The sequence below is a fragment of the Berghia stephanieae genome, chromosome 15 (genome assembly GCF_034508935.2).
Source record: "Berghia stephanieae isolate SIO BIC M18660-M18661 chromosome 15, UCSD_Bste_1.3, whole genome shotgun sequence".
Lineage (NCBI taxonomy): Eukaryota > Metazoa > Mollusca > Gastropoda > Nudibranchia > Aeolidiidae > Berghia > Berghia stephanieae.
Genome location: NC_088374.1, coordinates 14858110 through 14874768, shown reverse-complemented (window position 1 = coordinate 14874768; position 16659 = coordinate 14858110). Strand labels below are relative to the sequence as shown.

Here is a 16659-nt window from a genome sequence, read left to right as displayed (position 1 = left end):
TAAACAAATTATGGTTGTGTTTGTTTAGAATATTTTGTGTATCGTTTTATTTATTTTTTTGTTGTTTTTTTTTCGGTTTGGTTTTATTTCCTTATTTTTTTTTGTTTGTTTGTTGTTTCTTTTTTTTTTTTTTTGGCCGGGGGGGGGTATTGGGAGAGGTGTGGGGAGGGGATTAAGAGTAGTTGAGAATTCCAGGAAGGGAAAGAAAGTTATGGTTTCCCTACTTTAGCAGGATTTTACACCAATATAAATTCTTAATTTCCCGAACTTGGCAGGAATATTCCACTAAAGTTTTTTTTTCGCATCCAATATAACTTGTATTTTCAAATATGGGTCGCAGATTTATTTTTTTTGGGTGACAGTGGATCTAAACATTGTTTTGAACTTTTCAAAAGGAAGACTAGAAAAACCCAGGCGTTAATCGTAATGCAACGCCGCAATATGAGCTAGGTCGATATGATCTACTCTAGGCCACACCGCTCGGCATCGAGTTGAACCCTATACCTTATATCTCGGTATGGAGAGGACAATACTGCTATACCACTTTCGAGAATGATCGATGTTGTTGAAACAACAGTAACAGTAGATGATATAACACCTGAACATATGTTTTCCGTGTTTCTCCATCCTCACATTGAAATAACATGTTTACTTGGTTAGATAAATATGTGTTACTGATTATGCGCGACCATCATCAAATGTGTGTAGTTGTGAAAAAGAGACGACGTAGATACAACACATGATTAAACTGCACAAGCTGAATTTGAAATATAAAAGATTGCTGTGTAAAAACTCCAAATCAAACACACAATCATAAAATCCGATGTTTATTCGTTTGAAATTTGGTCGTTATCATTTGGTGTTTGTTGACTATAGATGTGTAAATATTAAGAATCGTGAACATCAGATCAGCACACAGTAACAACTGAATTCAATGTAGAATTTATGGTTAGCAGTGGTTTTTAAAAACCAATTTGCATTACCGTCAAGCAATGAAAGCTATAATATGCTGTTCAGAAAACTACAGTGCAAGGCTTTAGAAAAAGCTGTTACATACCGCCATAGTGATGTTGACACCTTGATTGTATCGATAATGTGTGATAATGGAACGTGTGTTAGGACGCTGACTGTGAATGCAGATGATACCGTATTGTGATATGACTGATTTATTACTGATCAATGGAAATGGCTGATACTGTCTACTAAAAAAGAACCAACATGGTGCCATGGTCCAGACACTATCATCTTTTTTTTTCCCTAGCATGTATCACGAAGACTCGACACTATTTTTCTCTTACGTCTTTGGCCATTTTCTATAACAACAAAATGCCTTAGAATGAAGGACTCCATATCCATTTCCAAACTCCAAAAAAGGCCTAACCACTGATTTATACATGATACAAAAATCAAGGAGATGTTATACATGTATCCCCTAAACAGACCTTTACTGGTAACTCAATATTTTTGGAGGCGTCTGTGTAATAAATGTTTTTGTTGTTGTTGTATCTTTTATTGGGGTTTGCTTCCCGTTTGTTTTGCCTGTCTGCAAGATGTTACTTTTTGAGTTGTTATTGCATAGCTGTCATTTCTCACTCATGATCAATCCACTCCACAATACATTTTGTTTTGATTTATTAAGTGTTATCAGGATTAACAATGTTGTTTTCTTTCATCCAGATAGACGAATTGTCCCACACCTGTGCAATGTACAGATGTGTTATCAACACACAGTAATCATTGATAGTTGAGCATCATGAAATGTTGGTACCCACGTAAGCAGGCGAAATGCTAGATAAAACAATCGAGCTGGCGGCTAAGTTTGTTGTGCACAAGACCATTTTATCGATCGATAGACAAGGCTGCCAAATTATGAGAAAATCAAAACAAAACAAAACAACCACCAAAGACAATCAAAAAAGAACCCATCCCCCCCCCCCCCCCCCCCCCCGAAAATTAAAAAAAAAGAAAAAAACAAAACAAAACAATAAAACATAAAAACAAACAAACCTTAGGCTGTGTATGTACAGGTTCGCCAGATACCTCGTCCCTCATAAATCGATCAATGAACCATGACCCTCATGTTGTCAAAACCTTTCATATCTGAGGCTTTAAGGAAGACTTGGCGAAGTCCCAAGCTAGGGAGTTTTTAACAATATGAGTTTCATTTTAACTGATCGATATTTGAAGGACGAGTTTTTGGCCAACATTTTTAAACCCGTGGTGTTGTTTTGTTTTCAGAGTGCTGTAGAAAGGTCCATATTTGAATGGACCGCATATTGTGTGACTCAGCGTGTCAAAACAGTATTGTTTCACAATCGAGAATATGAAGAAAATTGGGTTTTATATTTGTAAAAAAAAAAGATTCCACGAAATTATCTTTCCTTAATAAAGACATTTTTTTCCGGAAGGCAATTTTTTCACTGTAAGAAGTGAAACAATGTCACAGCAATTTTAAAACATTAACGTTTTTATCAAGAAGAGCTCTATAACCGCCATGTTGTTCCCAAATGCTGTACTGCAATAGTTTACTCATTATCTGATCAGATGATAAAGAGGCGTGGCCCTCGTTTGTTTCATGATCATAGAAAATTGTAATGTACACATTGACCAAGGGACTCTATACGGTGAGCACCCGCGAGGGTTGAACCGGGGACCATTTATTTTGTCAATAGTAGAGGGGAGGAAAAAGAGAAAAAGTAGTCGGGAAGGAACTCAAGAATACCGAATGTAAATGTGGGATTTCTTTTTAGTTTTTAATTGTAGTTGTTTTTTTTTAATATAGCGCAATATCCACATACTTGCTCAAAGCGCTTTACAATGTGTCCCTAGCCAACAGCAAGACTTAACATGTAGAACGAGACATGTTGCCTGTTAGGCAATATTACATTTTGTTTCGGACAAAGACACTGCTGTTAACGGCCAGGTACTCATTTTACACCTGAGTATAGTGAAAGAATGTGAGTAAAGAGCCTTATCCAAAGACTCAACTATGCGTCGAGTGAGGCTGGAACTCAGGACCTTCCGGTCTGAAAACGAGTGTCATACCACAAACCAGATATCCGTGTGGACCGGGGCCCAAGAAAACTTATAACAAGTAAAGAGTAAATCGGGATTTTGATATGTGAGCACCAGTGGGGAGTAAACCTGGTGGTATAGGATGCTGCATCGATAGGATTGAACTGGAGGTTGTAATATGTAGAAATAAGTGGGAAGTCAACCGGGGACTATAGAATATGTACCCACTTTTTTATGGACACCAGTGGAGAGTGAACCCTAGACTATGGGAGATGGACACCAGTGGGGAGTGAACCAGGTGCTGGGAGGTGACACCACCAGGAGTGAACACAATACCATGGGATGTGAACCGGGGAGTAAATTCAGGACTACCTAAATGAGGTAGACATGAGTGGGGAATGAACCTTGGGCTATTAGAAGTGGACACCACTGGTAAGTAAACACAGAACCACTGTATAAAGATTCAAGTTGGGAGTGAACCCGGGCCTGTGAGAGGAGAACACCACTGGGGAGTGACCAAGGGACCACCAAATATGGACACCAGTGGGGAGTGAACCTGGGAATATGGAAGGTGGAAACCGCTGGGTAATGAACATTGGACCACGGGAGGTGGACACTGGTGGGGAGTGAACACTGTCCAACTGGATGTGCACACTAGTGGGGAGTGAACCGGGACTTTGGGAGGTGGACACCAGTAAGGAATGAACCCAGGACTATGAGAGGTGACCACCATTGGGGAGTGAGTTCAAGGCAACGAGAGGTGGACATTACTGGGGACTAAACCCGGGACAACTGGAAAGGGACACCAACTGGGGAGTGACCCCGGGACTACCGGATATGGAAACCAGTGGGGAGTGAACTGGAGGCAATGAGAGGTTGACATCACTAATGAGTAACACTGAACAACTGGATATGGACTCCAGTGGGGAGTGAATCCAAGACTCTAGGGACTGGTAGGTAGTCAACCCGGGACTATGGATAATGGACACCAATGGGGAGTGAACTGGAGGCAATGAGAGGTTGACATCACTAATGAGTAAAACCGAACAACTGGATATGGACAACAGTGGGGAGTGAATCCAAGACTCTTGGGATTGGACACAGGTAGGGAGTGAACCCGGGACTATGGAAAATGGACACCAGTGGGAAACTGATCTCGTGACTATAGGAGGGAGACACCAGGGGAGAATGAACCCGGGGCTATGAAAGATGCACACCACAAGTGAGTAAATGCGGAATCAAGGGATATGGACACCAGTGTGGTGTTAACCCATGCTATGAGAGATGGACACCAATGGGGAGTTAACCTGGGACATGGGGGGGGGGTGAAAAACGTGGGAAGGGGAATCGGGGCTATGGGAGGTAGACACCACTTGTGATTAATTCGGAACCAATGGATATGTACTCCAGTGGGGTGTGAATTTTGGACTATAGGACGTAAACACTAGTTGGGAGTGAACTTGGGGCTATGAGACATGGATAGCACCTATGAGTAAACACGGAACCACTGGATATGGACTCAAGTGGGGGAAAGAACCCGGGGCTATGAGAGAACATCACTGGAAGTGAACAGGGACTACCGGATATGGACACCAGTGGGGAGTAAACCTGGGACTATTTGAATTGGACACCAGTGGTGAATGAACCTAACCAATGAGAGGTGGACACCACTTGGTTTGAACCCGGGTCCGTGGATGGTGGACACCAGTGAGGAGTGAACCGGAACTATGGAGGTAGGAATTGAACTCTGGGCTATAGGCGGTGGATACCAGTTGGGATTGAATCCGGTCCTATGAGAAAACACTCGGGAGTGAACCTCGGACTATTGGAGTTGGACACCACTGGGGATTGAACACGGTACAAAGGGATATGGACACTTGTGACGATGAAACCGTGACTATGGGAGGTGAAGGCCATTGGGGAGTGAACCTAAGCCAATGATAAATCACTGGAGAGTGAACACAGGAATAATGGAGATGGACAACAGTGCGGATTATACCCGGAATAATTAGAAGTTTTCACCACGGGATTGAACCCAGGCCCATGGATGGTGGACACCAATGAGGAGTGAACCCAGGTCTCTGTCTCTGTTTGTCTCTCTCTCTCTCTATCTCTCTCTATCTCTCTCTCTCTCTCTCTCTATATATATATATATATATATATATATATATATATATATATATATATATATATATACCTAGCTATCTCTTTTTTTCTCTCTCTTTACTCTCTCTCTCTGTCTCTCTCTCTATCTCTCTCTCTCTCTCCCTCTGTCTCTCTGTCTCTCTGTCTCTCTCCTATTCTTTTCAACTATTGAATTTATTGATTTTTATTTTGTAAATGGTGGTTAATATCACAACATATATTATTATGATAGCGATGTTTGATGTATAGGATATAATGTTTGTCTTAATGCAACAAACCACTAATATTGTAGCACACGCGACTACAACATCTGCTACACGGTGTCTTTAACCAAGTGAATCTATGACGTGTTCTAAAAAGAAAAGAATTTCTACAGTTTTGGCCAGAAAAATATTTCTTCAAGTATCAATCTATTAAAATGACCCTAATCTTCTCAAGAACTCTCAACCTTGGATTTTCAGGGAAATCGTCTAGGGGGCACCAGCTCACAGTTTTTGGCACGAGAAGGGCAATTTAGTCGATCGATATTTGATGGATCTAATTTCTGGCCATAATTTTAATAATCCATTGTGTTTTTATCTTCGTGGGTCCATCAGATCAGTGATTGCAAACATCATCGTGTCGCGAATGTATGTGTTTTGTGTGCTACAAATCAGGTCATAGTTTACTAGCTTCAACTCAGAGTTTGACGAATATTACTTTTAAATCGCAGCAAAAAGAACGTGTAATAGGCAAAGATAGGAGTTTGTGATTTTCGTGTGGATTTTCAGATCGGATCAAAGGTTCAAAATTTCAAAGTCTTCAATATTTCCCTGTGAGTTTTTATCGGTTAATTACTAGTATAATATCTTATATTCTTTTTAAAAATTAGGTGACCAAACTTATTATATCTGTATTATGGCAGGGTGTATTGGATTAGTGTTACGTGTCCTTTTTTGAAGGTCTAATAGCCAAACATTACTATGGACCTGATTTCACTATGATTCTAGTGGACACTATTTTGCATTATTTCAAGAGTGTTTACATTAAAACAATGAAACATTATAGTTTGATTGTCAGACCTGCAAATACGTATATCTTGGATGTGTGCAATCCAAGTTAAAGCTTATCTTAGCATAGAATAGCAAGGTTGGCTCGTCATCTAAAGCCTGTTGACCTATCGGAAAGTCTGTTGAATTAAATAATCTTTTAATCAGGACTACTGCCAACTACTGATTTGTGTTGAGATGTAGGTTAGGAGCGAGGGTAAACTATACCATAAATACAATTCTGCATAAAACTGTCAAGTTTGTCATTGAATGCGTAGACACATAGACTCCCCACAACTTGTGCTGGCAATCTTTTCCATCTCTCAACCACAGGCTGGTTTAAACTCCCTTGACAGATGCACGTATGGTATCGTTGTTTTTCCAGTTTATAATTTTGGCCTCCGGTATTAAACTTATTGCTATCTGTTAATAAAGGCCTATTTTCCTCTATCTCTACATGCTGTGAAAACGTTAAATCGTTTGCCTCCTTTTAAAATAAAGTCGTTTTAAAGCTGGGTCGCATATATCTCAACATAATATCGACTGTCATGCTTTCTCATACTATACTTATATTGACTGTTTTGCATCTGTATGAGTTGAAACAAAGCTGTCACTCGTCTTCCCAATTAACATGCTTATCAAAATCAGTCTCGAAGTGTGTTTTTTCTGAAATTATGGACCTCAATTTTATGTTTGCGGTCTAAATTTAATAATTTTCTAGTCTAGTAAATGACTCACTATTTCTAAACTCCAAACTGCCAAAGTAAGTGAAAAAAAAATTCAGACTACCTGGGCAATTACCTAGTTTTTGGCGTTGTAAGGATGGTGACTAATTCGGCTATTTTGTGCTGGTAACATCAAGCTCTTTAGTCCATGATGGTAGGTAAGCCACTAGACCTCATACTTTCAACGAAAACTCAAAGAATGCACTTGAATAATCTTTTCAAATAATATAAAAAAACAAACACAAAATAAAAGACACATCGAAGAGATAATAGACATGTCAGGGAATACAACAACAGACGCAAATGACATCAAACAAGCATTCACTAAATTTTACACAATACGTTACGAATATGTAACAAAAAATGAAAAAGTAAAATAAGAATTACATTAAAGTCGTGCAAAAAAAGTTATCAAAACATCAACAATAAATATTAGACACCCCGATATCTCTAGCAGACATCAACAAACATAATCAATAACATGAACTTGAACAAATCCAGAGGAACGACGGTTTAACAATCAAATTTTACAAAGTGGCTAGCCCTCACCTTTGACCCGCAGTAAAAATGATCTTGAAGAAACATAGAAACAGAAGAAAAAAATTAAGCAAATCACAAAATACTTCATACATCATATCTATATCAAGTACAAAAAAAAAATAATGATAGTATAATCATGAAATATTCTTGGTCTATTTCATTATCAAATAATAATAATAATAATAATAATAATAATAATAATAATAATAATAATAATAATAATAATAATAATAATAATAATAATATAATAAAATAATAATAATAAATAATAATAATAATAATAATAATAATAACATTGATATTAATAATAATAATAATAATAATAATAATAATAATAATAATAATAATAATAATAATAATAATAATAATAATAATAATAATAATAATAATAATAATAATAATAATAGCAATAATACTACTACTACTAATAATAATAATAATAATAATAATAATAATAATAATAATAATAATAATAATAATAATAATAATAATAATAATAATAATAATAATAATAATAATAATATTAATAACAATAATATACTTATATAACGCCCCTTAATCCACTGACAAATGCTTATTGCGCTTTAACAATCATACAGACTATATACTAGTGATCAAAAGAAAGTCTACACTTGTTTTACCTAAGAATTGGTATGAAACAATGACATTTTAATAAAACCACTTGCGTTCATTTCATTTGAAGTGAAGGTGAATCTAATTCAATCAGTAACGAGTATGTCCCCCGTGTGCCCCAATGACAGAATTGCATTTCATACGCATGGTAGTGGTCAATCTGGCCAGCTGGTGTTGAGGAATGTTATCCCAATCAGTTCTCATAACGTGGGACCGTTGTTGTTCATTTTGCGGGTCTAATGTATTGATCTATAACAAAAAAAAATAACACCTTGAACTCAATGCACTGCTTCACCGGCAGCCAATGAAGAACTTCCAGAACAGGGGATATAAGATCGTCACGTTTTGATAACATCTTCAATCTAGCCACCCTGTTCTGAACGTTATGCAATCTTTGAATTTTGTTTTTTGGAAAACCAATGAGCAGATCATTGCTGTCGTCAAATCTACTAAGGATGAAAGAAGTGACAAGCGTTTTAGTTATTTCAGTGTCAATCAAGGACCTAATACGACCGATATTTTAAAGATGGTAATGATCACTTTGGATAATTTTGGTGATATGATTATTCATGGACATATTGATATCAAAATATGAACCCGGATTGCGAACATAGGAATTAGAATTAGAAATTTTACAATCTGCTGCATCAATTTCATCTATTTTAATACTATTTCTACAAATTGTGTTCTACTTACACAGCACATTGGGTTTTTTTCATTCAATTTCAATTTGTTTATATCAATCCAATTTTTAATTTCATTGATACAACCTTCAACCTTCCACGACACATTAACTTCATCATCCTCAGATAAAGGAACATAAACCTGTGTGTCATCGGCATAGTCAACAAGTCAACTAACAAAAAGAACAATTTTTCCGAGAGGCTGTGTACAAAGCGTAAAAAGTAGAGGTCCGAGGACTGATCCTTGTGGACATCCATATTTATAATCAGTTACACTAGACTGAGTATGATTTGATCATTACTGTTTGACTCATGTCGGAGAGTTAGAACAGGAACCAATTCAGAAGATGCCCATTGAATCTAAATAAAACATTATTAATTCGGTGCAATAGAATGTCATGATCCATCGTATCTAAGCAAAATTAGCAATACTGATTTTCTATCTTGGGCATAGTTAACAATATCATTTTAATCTCTAATAAGAGAACTTTCGGTACGGTGGCTCGGTCGGTATGCAAATTAAAATTTAAAGTAAAGCTCGTTTTATTTTAAGAATCTTTGTACTCTTTTGGATACACCTTTTTCATTGATTTTAGAAAGACAGCATAGATTCAAAATAGGTCTATAAATTTTCAATTGTTAATTATCTAAATTGGAATTCTTTAATAGTGGAGTCACCACTGCTTACTTAAGACATTCTGGTACGACCGATGACGACAGACTATTGTTTACAATAAAAAGTTATGTGTGTAACCAGATCTATGGCACATGCTTTAACAATCCCTGTAGGGACAGGGTCTAAATAACACATTTTGGTTGGTGAAGAGCTTATAGTTTATAAGATTTCCTCCTGAGATGTGGTTTCAAATAAATCAAAAGTTTCCATATCTTTATGATGCTTTTTAAAATCTAGAGGATAGTCAATTTCTTGTGACGAATGTCCAAGGGTGTTGAGTTGTTATCGTATGTTTATTATTTTATCTTGAAAATAATCTGAAAAACGATCTGTGAGATCAGTTCTAGAGTTGGTCGGCAATTCTTGTTTACAATGGTTTTTGTAATAGTTTTGATGATTTTGAATAATTTCTTGGGGTGTCTTTTATTTGGCATTCTGGTTGATTTTAAATAATTTGCTTTTGTTCTGACTTTTATATTGTTGCTTTTGTTTTTGCTCGAAATACATAATTGACGATGTATTTCTAGTCTAGTTTTGCTCCACAGTTTTTCTTTTGATCTCGTACAATTTTTAAGCTCTCTAATAACATCCGAGTACCACTGCTTATTGGGTTTTTAAATAATATTTTTTGTAGTAAGGGGACAATGGCTATTAATAATGTCAGATGAAATACTGTTATATTGATCCACCATGTCGGATACATAATTTTAAAAATAAGATTATTTCATTCAGGTTTGTGATGTGAATATCATTAGAAAAAATTAATATCTCTGGTATTTTGAAAGGTTTAAAGTCTCTTCTGAGGTTTAGGTTTCGAGACGTTGACGACAGCAAACATATGACCATGACCAGAAATAGACCAGTCTTAAAGTTTGACTGGCTCTTGTCATTTTTATCAGCTAGAACTATGTCGAATATATGGTCGCCAATTTGGGTAGGTTCAGCGACATGCTGCATTAGATTTTGAGATTAAAAATTGTGTCTAAACATTTTACAGCCACTATGATTTATGTTGTCTTGATGAAAATTAAAATCATACAACACCAAACGCTTTTCTCTTTGAGACATCTCTCGTGAATGAAGTTTCAAAACCTTCGAAACATATTTTAGTTTTTGAAGTATGTTTTTGAGAATATTGTGGACGATAAAGGCCAATTATTCTGTATACAATATTGTTGATTTTTTAAATAACTTCCAAATGTTCAAAGGTCTTGTATGTCACTGGCTTCAGTTCAGTTAAACACATTGATGATTTAAATACGATCATAACTCCTCCACATTTTCAAGTTATCTATTTGCATAAAAAGCACTAATTCCATAAGGTATCAATTGACTATTAAGTTGACATGTCAATCAAGTTCCTGTAATTACAAGAATATCACAGTCTTTTTCAATAATTAGATATTGAATTAAAATTATTTGTTATAGACTGATCGTGAATTCAGGAGCCCTGTATGTAAAACATTTTTATATCCGACGACAATGTAATAGTTATATGTTCCATTTTTGTCAGAGATTGAGGGGGCCGAGGCGTGTGACAACGGGGAGCAGCAGGCCGATGACCTGTGACTACTGGTATTGATGATTTGTCACCAACAAAGATGTTTTCATTGTAAAAATTAAAATCGGACTTAAATTTATTATTGTCATAAAGATGTTCACTGGTTGATGACAGTTCAATTAAAGTAGAAGGGGGACGAGGAGAAGGCCTGACTTGCGATGGTCGTAGCCCATCTTGTGTGACTATTGGTCGGTATTTACGTTTTCGTCCACGATACCTTTCGTCTGGTTGACACATCATGAATAAAAGTCCAAATACTAGAATAATACCATGGAGAATACAGACTACAGAATTTTAACTATCTAGCTATAAATTAAACCATTCCTGCCAACACAAATTCACCCAGAACAAATTCGTGCAATAACAGGCAGAACTATAGAACGAAACACACATAGTAAGAAATATCATAGAATACACAATTCAAACACACACGACAACAGACATACTGTTCATTGACGAAGAGAAAGTATTTGACGGACTATCACACGTTTACATACATAAAACTATTAGAAAATGGCAGTCGAATACTGTTAGAACTGGGTTAAAATAATATATATTTAGAACCAGAGAGCTGTTTCATCGTAAACCAAGACATCACAACACCATTTCCATTATACAGGTCCTTCCGTCAAGGATGCCCACTCTCGCCAATACTTTATATGCTTTTGTTTCGAAATTATTTGGAGAGTGTAAGAAAACACATCATCATCATCATCATAATCATCATCATCATCATCATCATCATCATCATCATCATCATCATCATCATCATCATCATCATCATCATCATCATCATCATCATCACTGTCATTTTTATTGAATTTGATCGTCTTAATATATAAATATCTACTCTTTTTTCCCTTTATTCTATTACAGATATAAAAATAACCTTCTTGGATGGATACATCCAGTCAGGAGATCATGGTGAGTTTATATTATTAGACTTTCTCTTTGGAGTACTGAAGTTATAACACTTATGGAATTTTGAATGTCGATGGCAGAATTTAATTTTAGTCAGAACCGAATATTTTCCGTTCTCTCGTCACGACCAATTCAGAACGAAAATGGAGCCTTTACAAGATGATTTATTAAGTTTTAAAAAAAAAATTATTTGGGGATATAAAATATTAACCTTGCACATTGTTTGGGCAAAAATTACGACTTTGGTAAAGAAAAACCACTTTAATCACAATTATTGTAAACTTTGAAAAATACTATGAACAATGTATAACTCCCTAATTTTTGGGTTTATCTTATCATTCGTGCTATTAATTTTAGTGTAATAAAGAGAGAGAACTGCAATATATCCTTTTCTGATGCGAAATTGTTCATTTGTATTATTTAGCAACAATAAAAATGTTTGGTAAATGAAAATGTTGCCCTCTTTGATCCAACACCACAGTCTATTCTCGTAGAATTATGAATCTTCAGTCCCAAAGTCTTCGACCAATCACATGCTCTCTGATCACTCGTCCAACAAAAGCTCACACGCATCCAATAACACACGCACACACACACACACACACACACACAAAACACTCACATATTATAGAAATACATACACACATATCGATATACACACGCACACGTATATATATACATACACACTTACCTAGACACAACAAATATACATATCGTATACACGTACACACTACGTATACATACATGCATATAACATATATACACATACAAACACATACATACACACACACACACTTAACCTATTGTATATACGGTGCACACACACACTCATATATATATATATGTATGTATATATATATATATATGTATGTATATATATATATATATATATATATATATATATATATATATATATATATATATATATATATATATATATATAACTCAACCCACCCACCCCCCCCCCCCCACACACACACACAAACTCAAACAGACACACGGACGCATGTACGTATGCGCTTTTCAATTATTCTTGGTATAATCTAATTTATTTAAATACTTCGGAAAGAGATAGGTTTACTGTTTATTTTTGAATTTATCAAGGCTGCTTTCAAGTCTGACTGACAGTGGGAATAAATACCGAGTAATCGGGCCTATTTACTGAATGATCTGTCGCCAAAACGTTTAAGATTCGATTTTGGAATTTGAAGGTGATACAATTTTGAGGACCTGAGATTTTGAGTGGGATTGTAGGGGACAATTAAGTATTGAATGTAGGCAGGGCTTCATGAATTGATGGCATCAACAAAAGCAGAGCAATTTTGTATTCAATACGAGCATTAACTTTTAGATGTTTCCCCTCTGACGTCTTCAGCCAAACTTTATCTCTTGAGTTCAATGTGCTGTTCAATTCTAATGTTTTATTTTTGTAATCTCATATTTACCGAAAAGGACCTTAATGAAATTGAAAATATAATTGTGAACAAAGTTAGAAATTGGTTACATTTGAATAATTCGAGTACAAGGTCATTCATGTTTTGTCCAAGATCAAAAGGTGGTCTCGGGTTACCGAACCCTAAAATAATTTATTATGCAAAACACTTATCCTTTGCCCTATCCATCCTGAATTGTGACGATGACAGTATGAAGATAACAGCCACAAGCAGCCTGAACCTTCATCTAACGAAAAGAAAAATTATACGCGCCTCATTAGACGAAAACGAAGAAAACACTTTTGCCGTTTTTTGTCACAACGGCAAACGCCTCCAAAATTACATAAAAGTTATTTGGCCAAAGTCATTTTGGGTGGATCTTTTTGGAAAGTGTATCAGCCAAAATGTTTCCTTCTGTACAGCTGATAGTGACGTCAGTTGTTCTTTTAAGTCCACAAAATGTTTTCAAAACTTCTTTAAAAGTGTGAGACTGAATGAGATAACTACCCATTTCCATGAACTGGTGTCTCAAGGAATAATTGTTAGAGAAGCCACTGGGGTAAACCACGCTCTCTCCTCCAGTTTCATATTCAATCATAAATTCCCTGACGAAATTAGAACGTTTTCTATAAAATGCCGCTTGCAGCTTCTCGAGTGCGACAGTCTACTTCATACATATTACACATTGTCATACTCCAAAGGCTGCAAGATTTGTAATCATCCGTCAGATACGGTATCTCACGTTGTAAACGGATGTACAAAATTCAAATTAATATATCAAAAACGACACAATAGAATTGTTGACATTATTTTTGACAAAAAAAAAACTAAAAACGACACTACTCAAATTTTCAAAGACACTTTCATCAGACTAAGTTTTTTCGACAGTGACAAATCCTCATTTAATAGTTACAGTAATCGACCGGACATTTTAAAAATCAACAAAGAAATGAAAACAGCCCAAATTGTTGAAATTTCAGTCCCATTTGATACTCATATTACCAAGTCATGCCAAACTAAATTTGAAAAGTACTTTCCTTTATGCATGGAAATAAATGCTCTTGGATATAAATCCGAGGTTATCTTTCTTTCTGTAGGTAGCCTCGGCTATGTCCATGGTAGATTTGTGAAGGGCTTAAAGATTCTGGGCATTTAATGCAAAGAAGCAAAAGTCCTTTCAAAATATATAAGCAACAGTGCCATCATTGGTTCTTACAAAGTTTGGAGACAAAGATGTAAAATTCATCATAATTAAGAGCACTACATATTTAATAATATAGATATTTGTCTATTTATATATCACTCTATCTATATGTATCCATCTATTTGTCAAATATACCAAATATATCAATTTGTATATGATTGTAATAATCGATTTAATTTTTCATTACTGTTTATTATTATTATTATTATTATTATTATTATTATTATTATTATTATTATTATTATTATTATTATTTATTATTATTATTATTATTATTATTATTATATTATTATTATTATTATTATTATTATCATTATTATTATTATTATTAAATTTTATTATTATTATTATCATTATCATTATATATTATTATTATTATTATTATTATTATTATTATTATTATTATTATTATTATTATTATTATTATTATTATTATTATTATTATTATTATTATTATTATTATTATTATTATTATTATTATTATTATTATTATTATTATTATTATTAATATTATTATGTAATGATCTAAAACACAACATAATGGCGACGAGAAATTATGTACAAATTGTAGACTAATAGATTAATAATTATTATTTTTTTGTTGAAATCAACATTTAATATTGAAGTGTTGCATTTACTACTATTTGGCACCGTAATATACAAGAACAGTGACTATTGTACTACCTGAGATATTGTCGCATCGTGTGGGATCGTCCTCCATCCGATAAACAAAGATGTATGAAGCATGGCTTTTCTTGGACGTATCGAGGAATTCCATTTGACTGGTGACTTAGAATCTTACTGTTCAAGACTGGAACAGTATTTCCTGGCCAATGATGTTTCATCGGAAAGAAAGAAGACGGGTGTTTTTCTTAGTGTTGTTGGATCTAACACATACGACCTTTTGAAAAGCATTCTTTCAACGGAGAAATCACGTCGTTATTGAATCATCTCCGTCCAATACCTATCGTGAGTTATGAACGATTTAAATTTTACAACGGAAAACAAGGTCAACATTAATAGATTGCTGACTACATCGCATCACTTCGACGTCTTGTTCAGCACTGTGATTTCAAACAGTGCTTGGTGGATACCTTACGGGAAAAGCGTAATAATTCAACAAAAGCCCTTACAGATTAAGGGTTTAACACTGAAACTGGCTAATTGAAGTTGCTCAAAAAATTGAAAGTGCAGAACTCAACGCTTTTCAGTTGCATTAGCAATTCGCCAAAGACAACGTAGTCCACAAAACCGTACAACGAGGACAAACATGGCAAAAGCAACAAATACAACACGATCAAAGACAAAAACAACACGATCAAAGGCAAAAACAACACCAATAATAGGAGACGGACAGAATTAAAATGCTACAGGGGTGGCTATATGAATACACACCAAACAAGTGTGAGTTCAAGACGAACACTTGCAACGCTTGTAATCGGAAGGGTCTTTTATCAAAAGTCTGTCGGGACTCACAGGAGAGGTCATTGGGTTCACGACGAAACGATTGAAATATGATATTTACTGATTCCATCTTCGAGCACAATAAAGACACTTTCGTTTTCCCCAACAACCGAGACGAAAATCAAAATAATGCCTTTCATTGTTCGCTGGAAGTAAATGGTACCACTGTGAAAATGGAAATTGACACAAGATCCAATGATACAATTATTCCTTTCTCTGTGTTTAAACGTAAGTTTCAGGAAGTCAAATTACAACCCTGTTCGGAAACGTTGAGAACCTTTAATGGAACAACTTTCCCCTCAAAGGAGAAGTTATTGTTAATATTAAGGTTCCTTATGCCGGCGAAAAAGAAAAAAAAAACTTCGACTCATTGTCGCAAATGTACCGCATGAACATATCATTCTAGGAAGAGATTGGAATTCTAAACTAAAAATTAAAATTTCTAATACTTCTCATTTTTATAACTCATTGGACAACATATAAGAAAAATACAAATAACCTTTTACATCTGAGTTGGGAGAACTGAAAGGGGCGACGGTAAAAATTACTATTGTAGATAATGCACAACCCAAATTCGTCAAACCAAGACCGATTCCATACGCTTTAATGTAGAAGGTTGAAAAACATATAA

At 35.0% G+C, this 16659-nt stretch overlaps 1 long non-coding RNA gene across 1 annotated transcript in view; it reads left to right on the top strand.

Moving 5' to 3' along the window:
• Positions 1-5329: 5329 nt before the first annotated feature.
• Positions 5330-16659, top strand: part of LOC144960744 (uncharacterized) — a 16825-nt gene continuing 5495 nt past the window's right edge. Inside the window, exons 1-3 of the long non-coding RNA XR_013642933.1 lie at positions 5330-5358; positions 5757-5974; positions 11883-11930. This is a non-coding gene — a long non-coding RNA (uncharacterized LOC144960744). The remainder of the gene's footprint in view (positions 5359-5756; positions 5975-11882; positions 11931-16659) is intronic.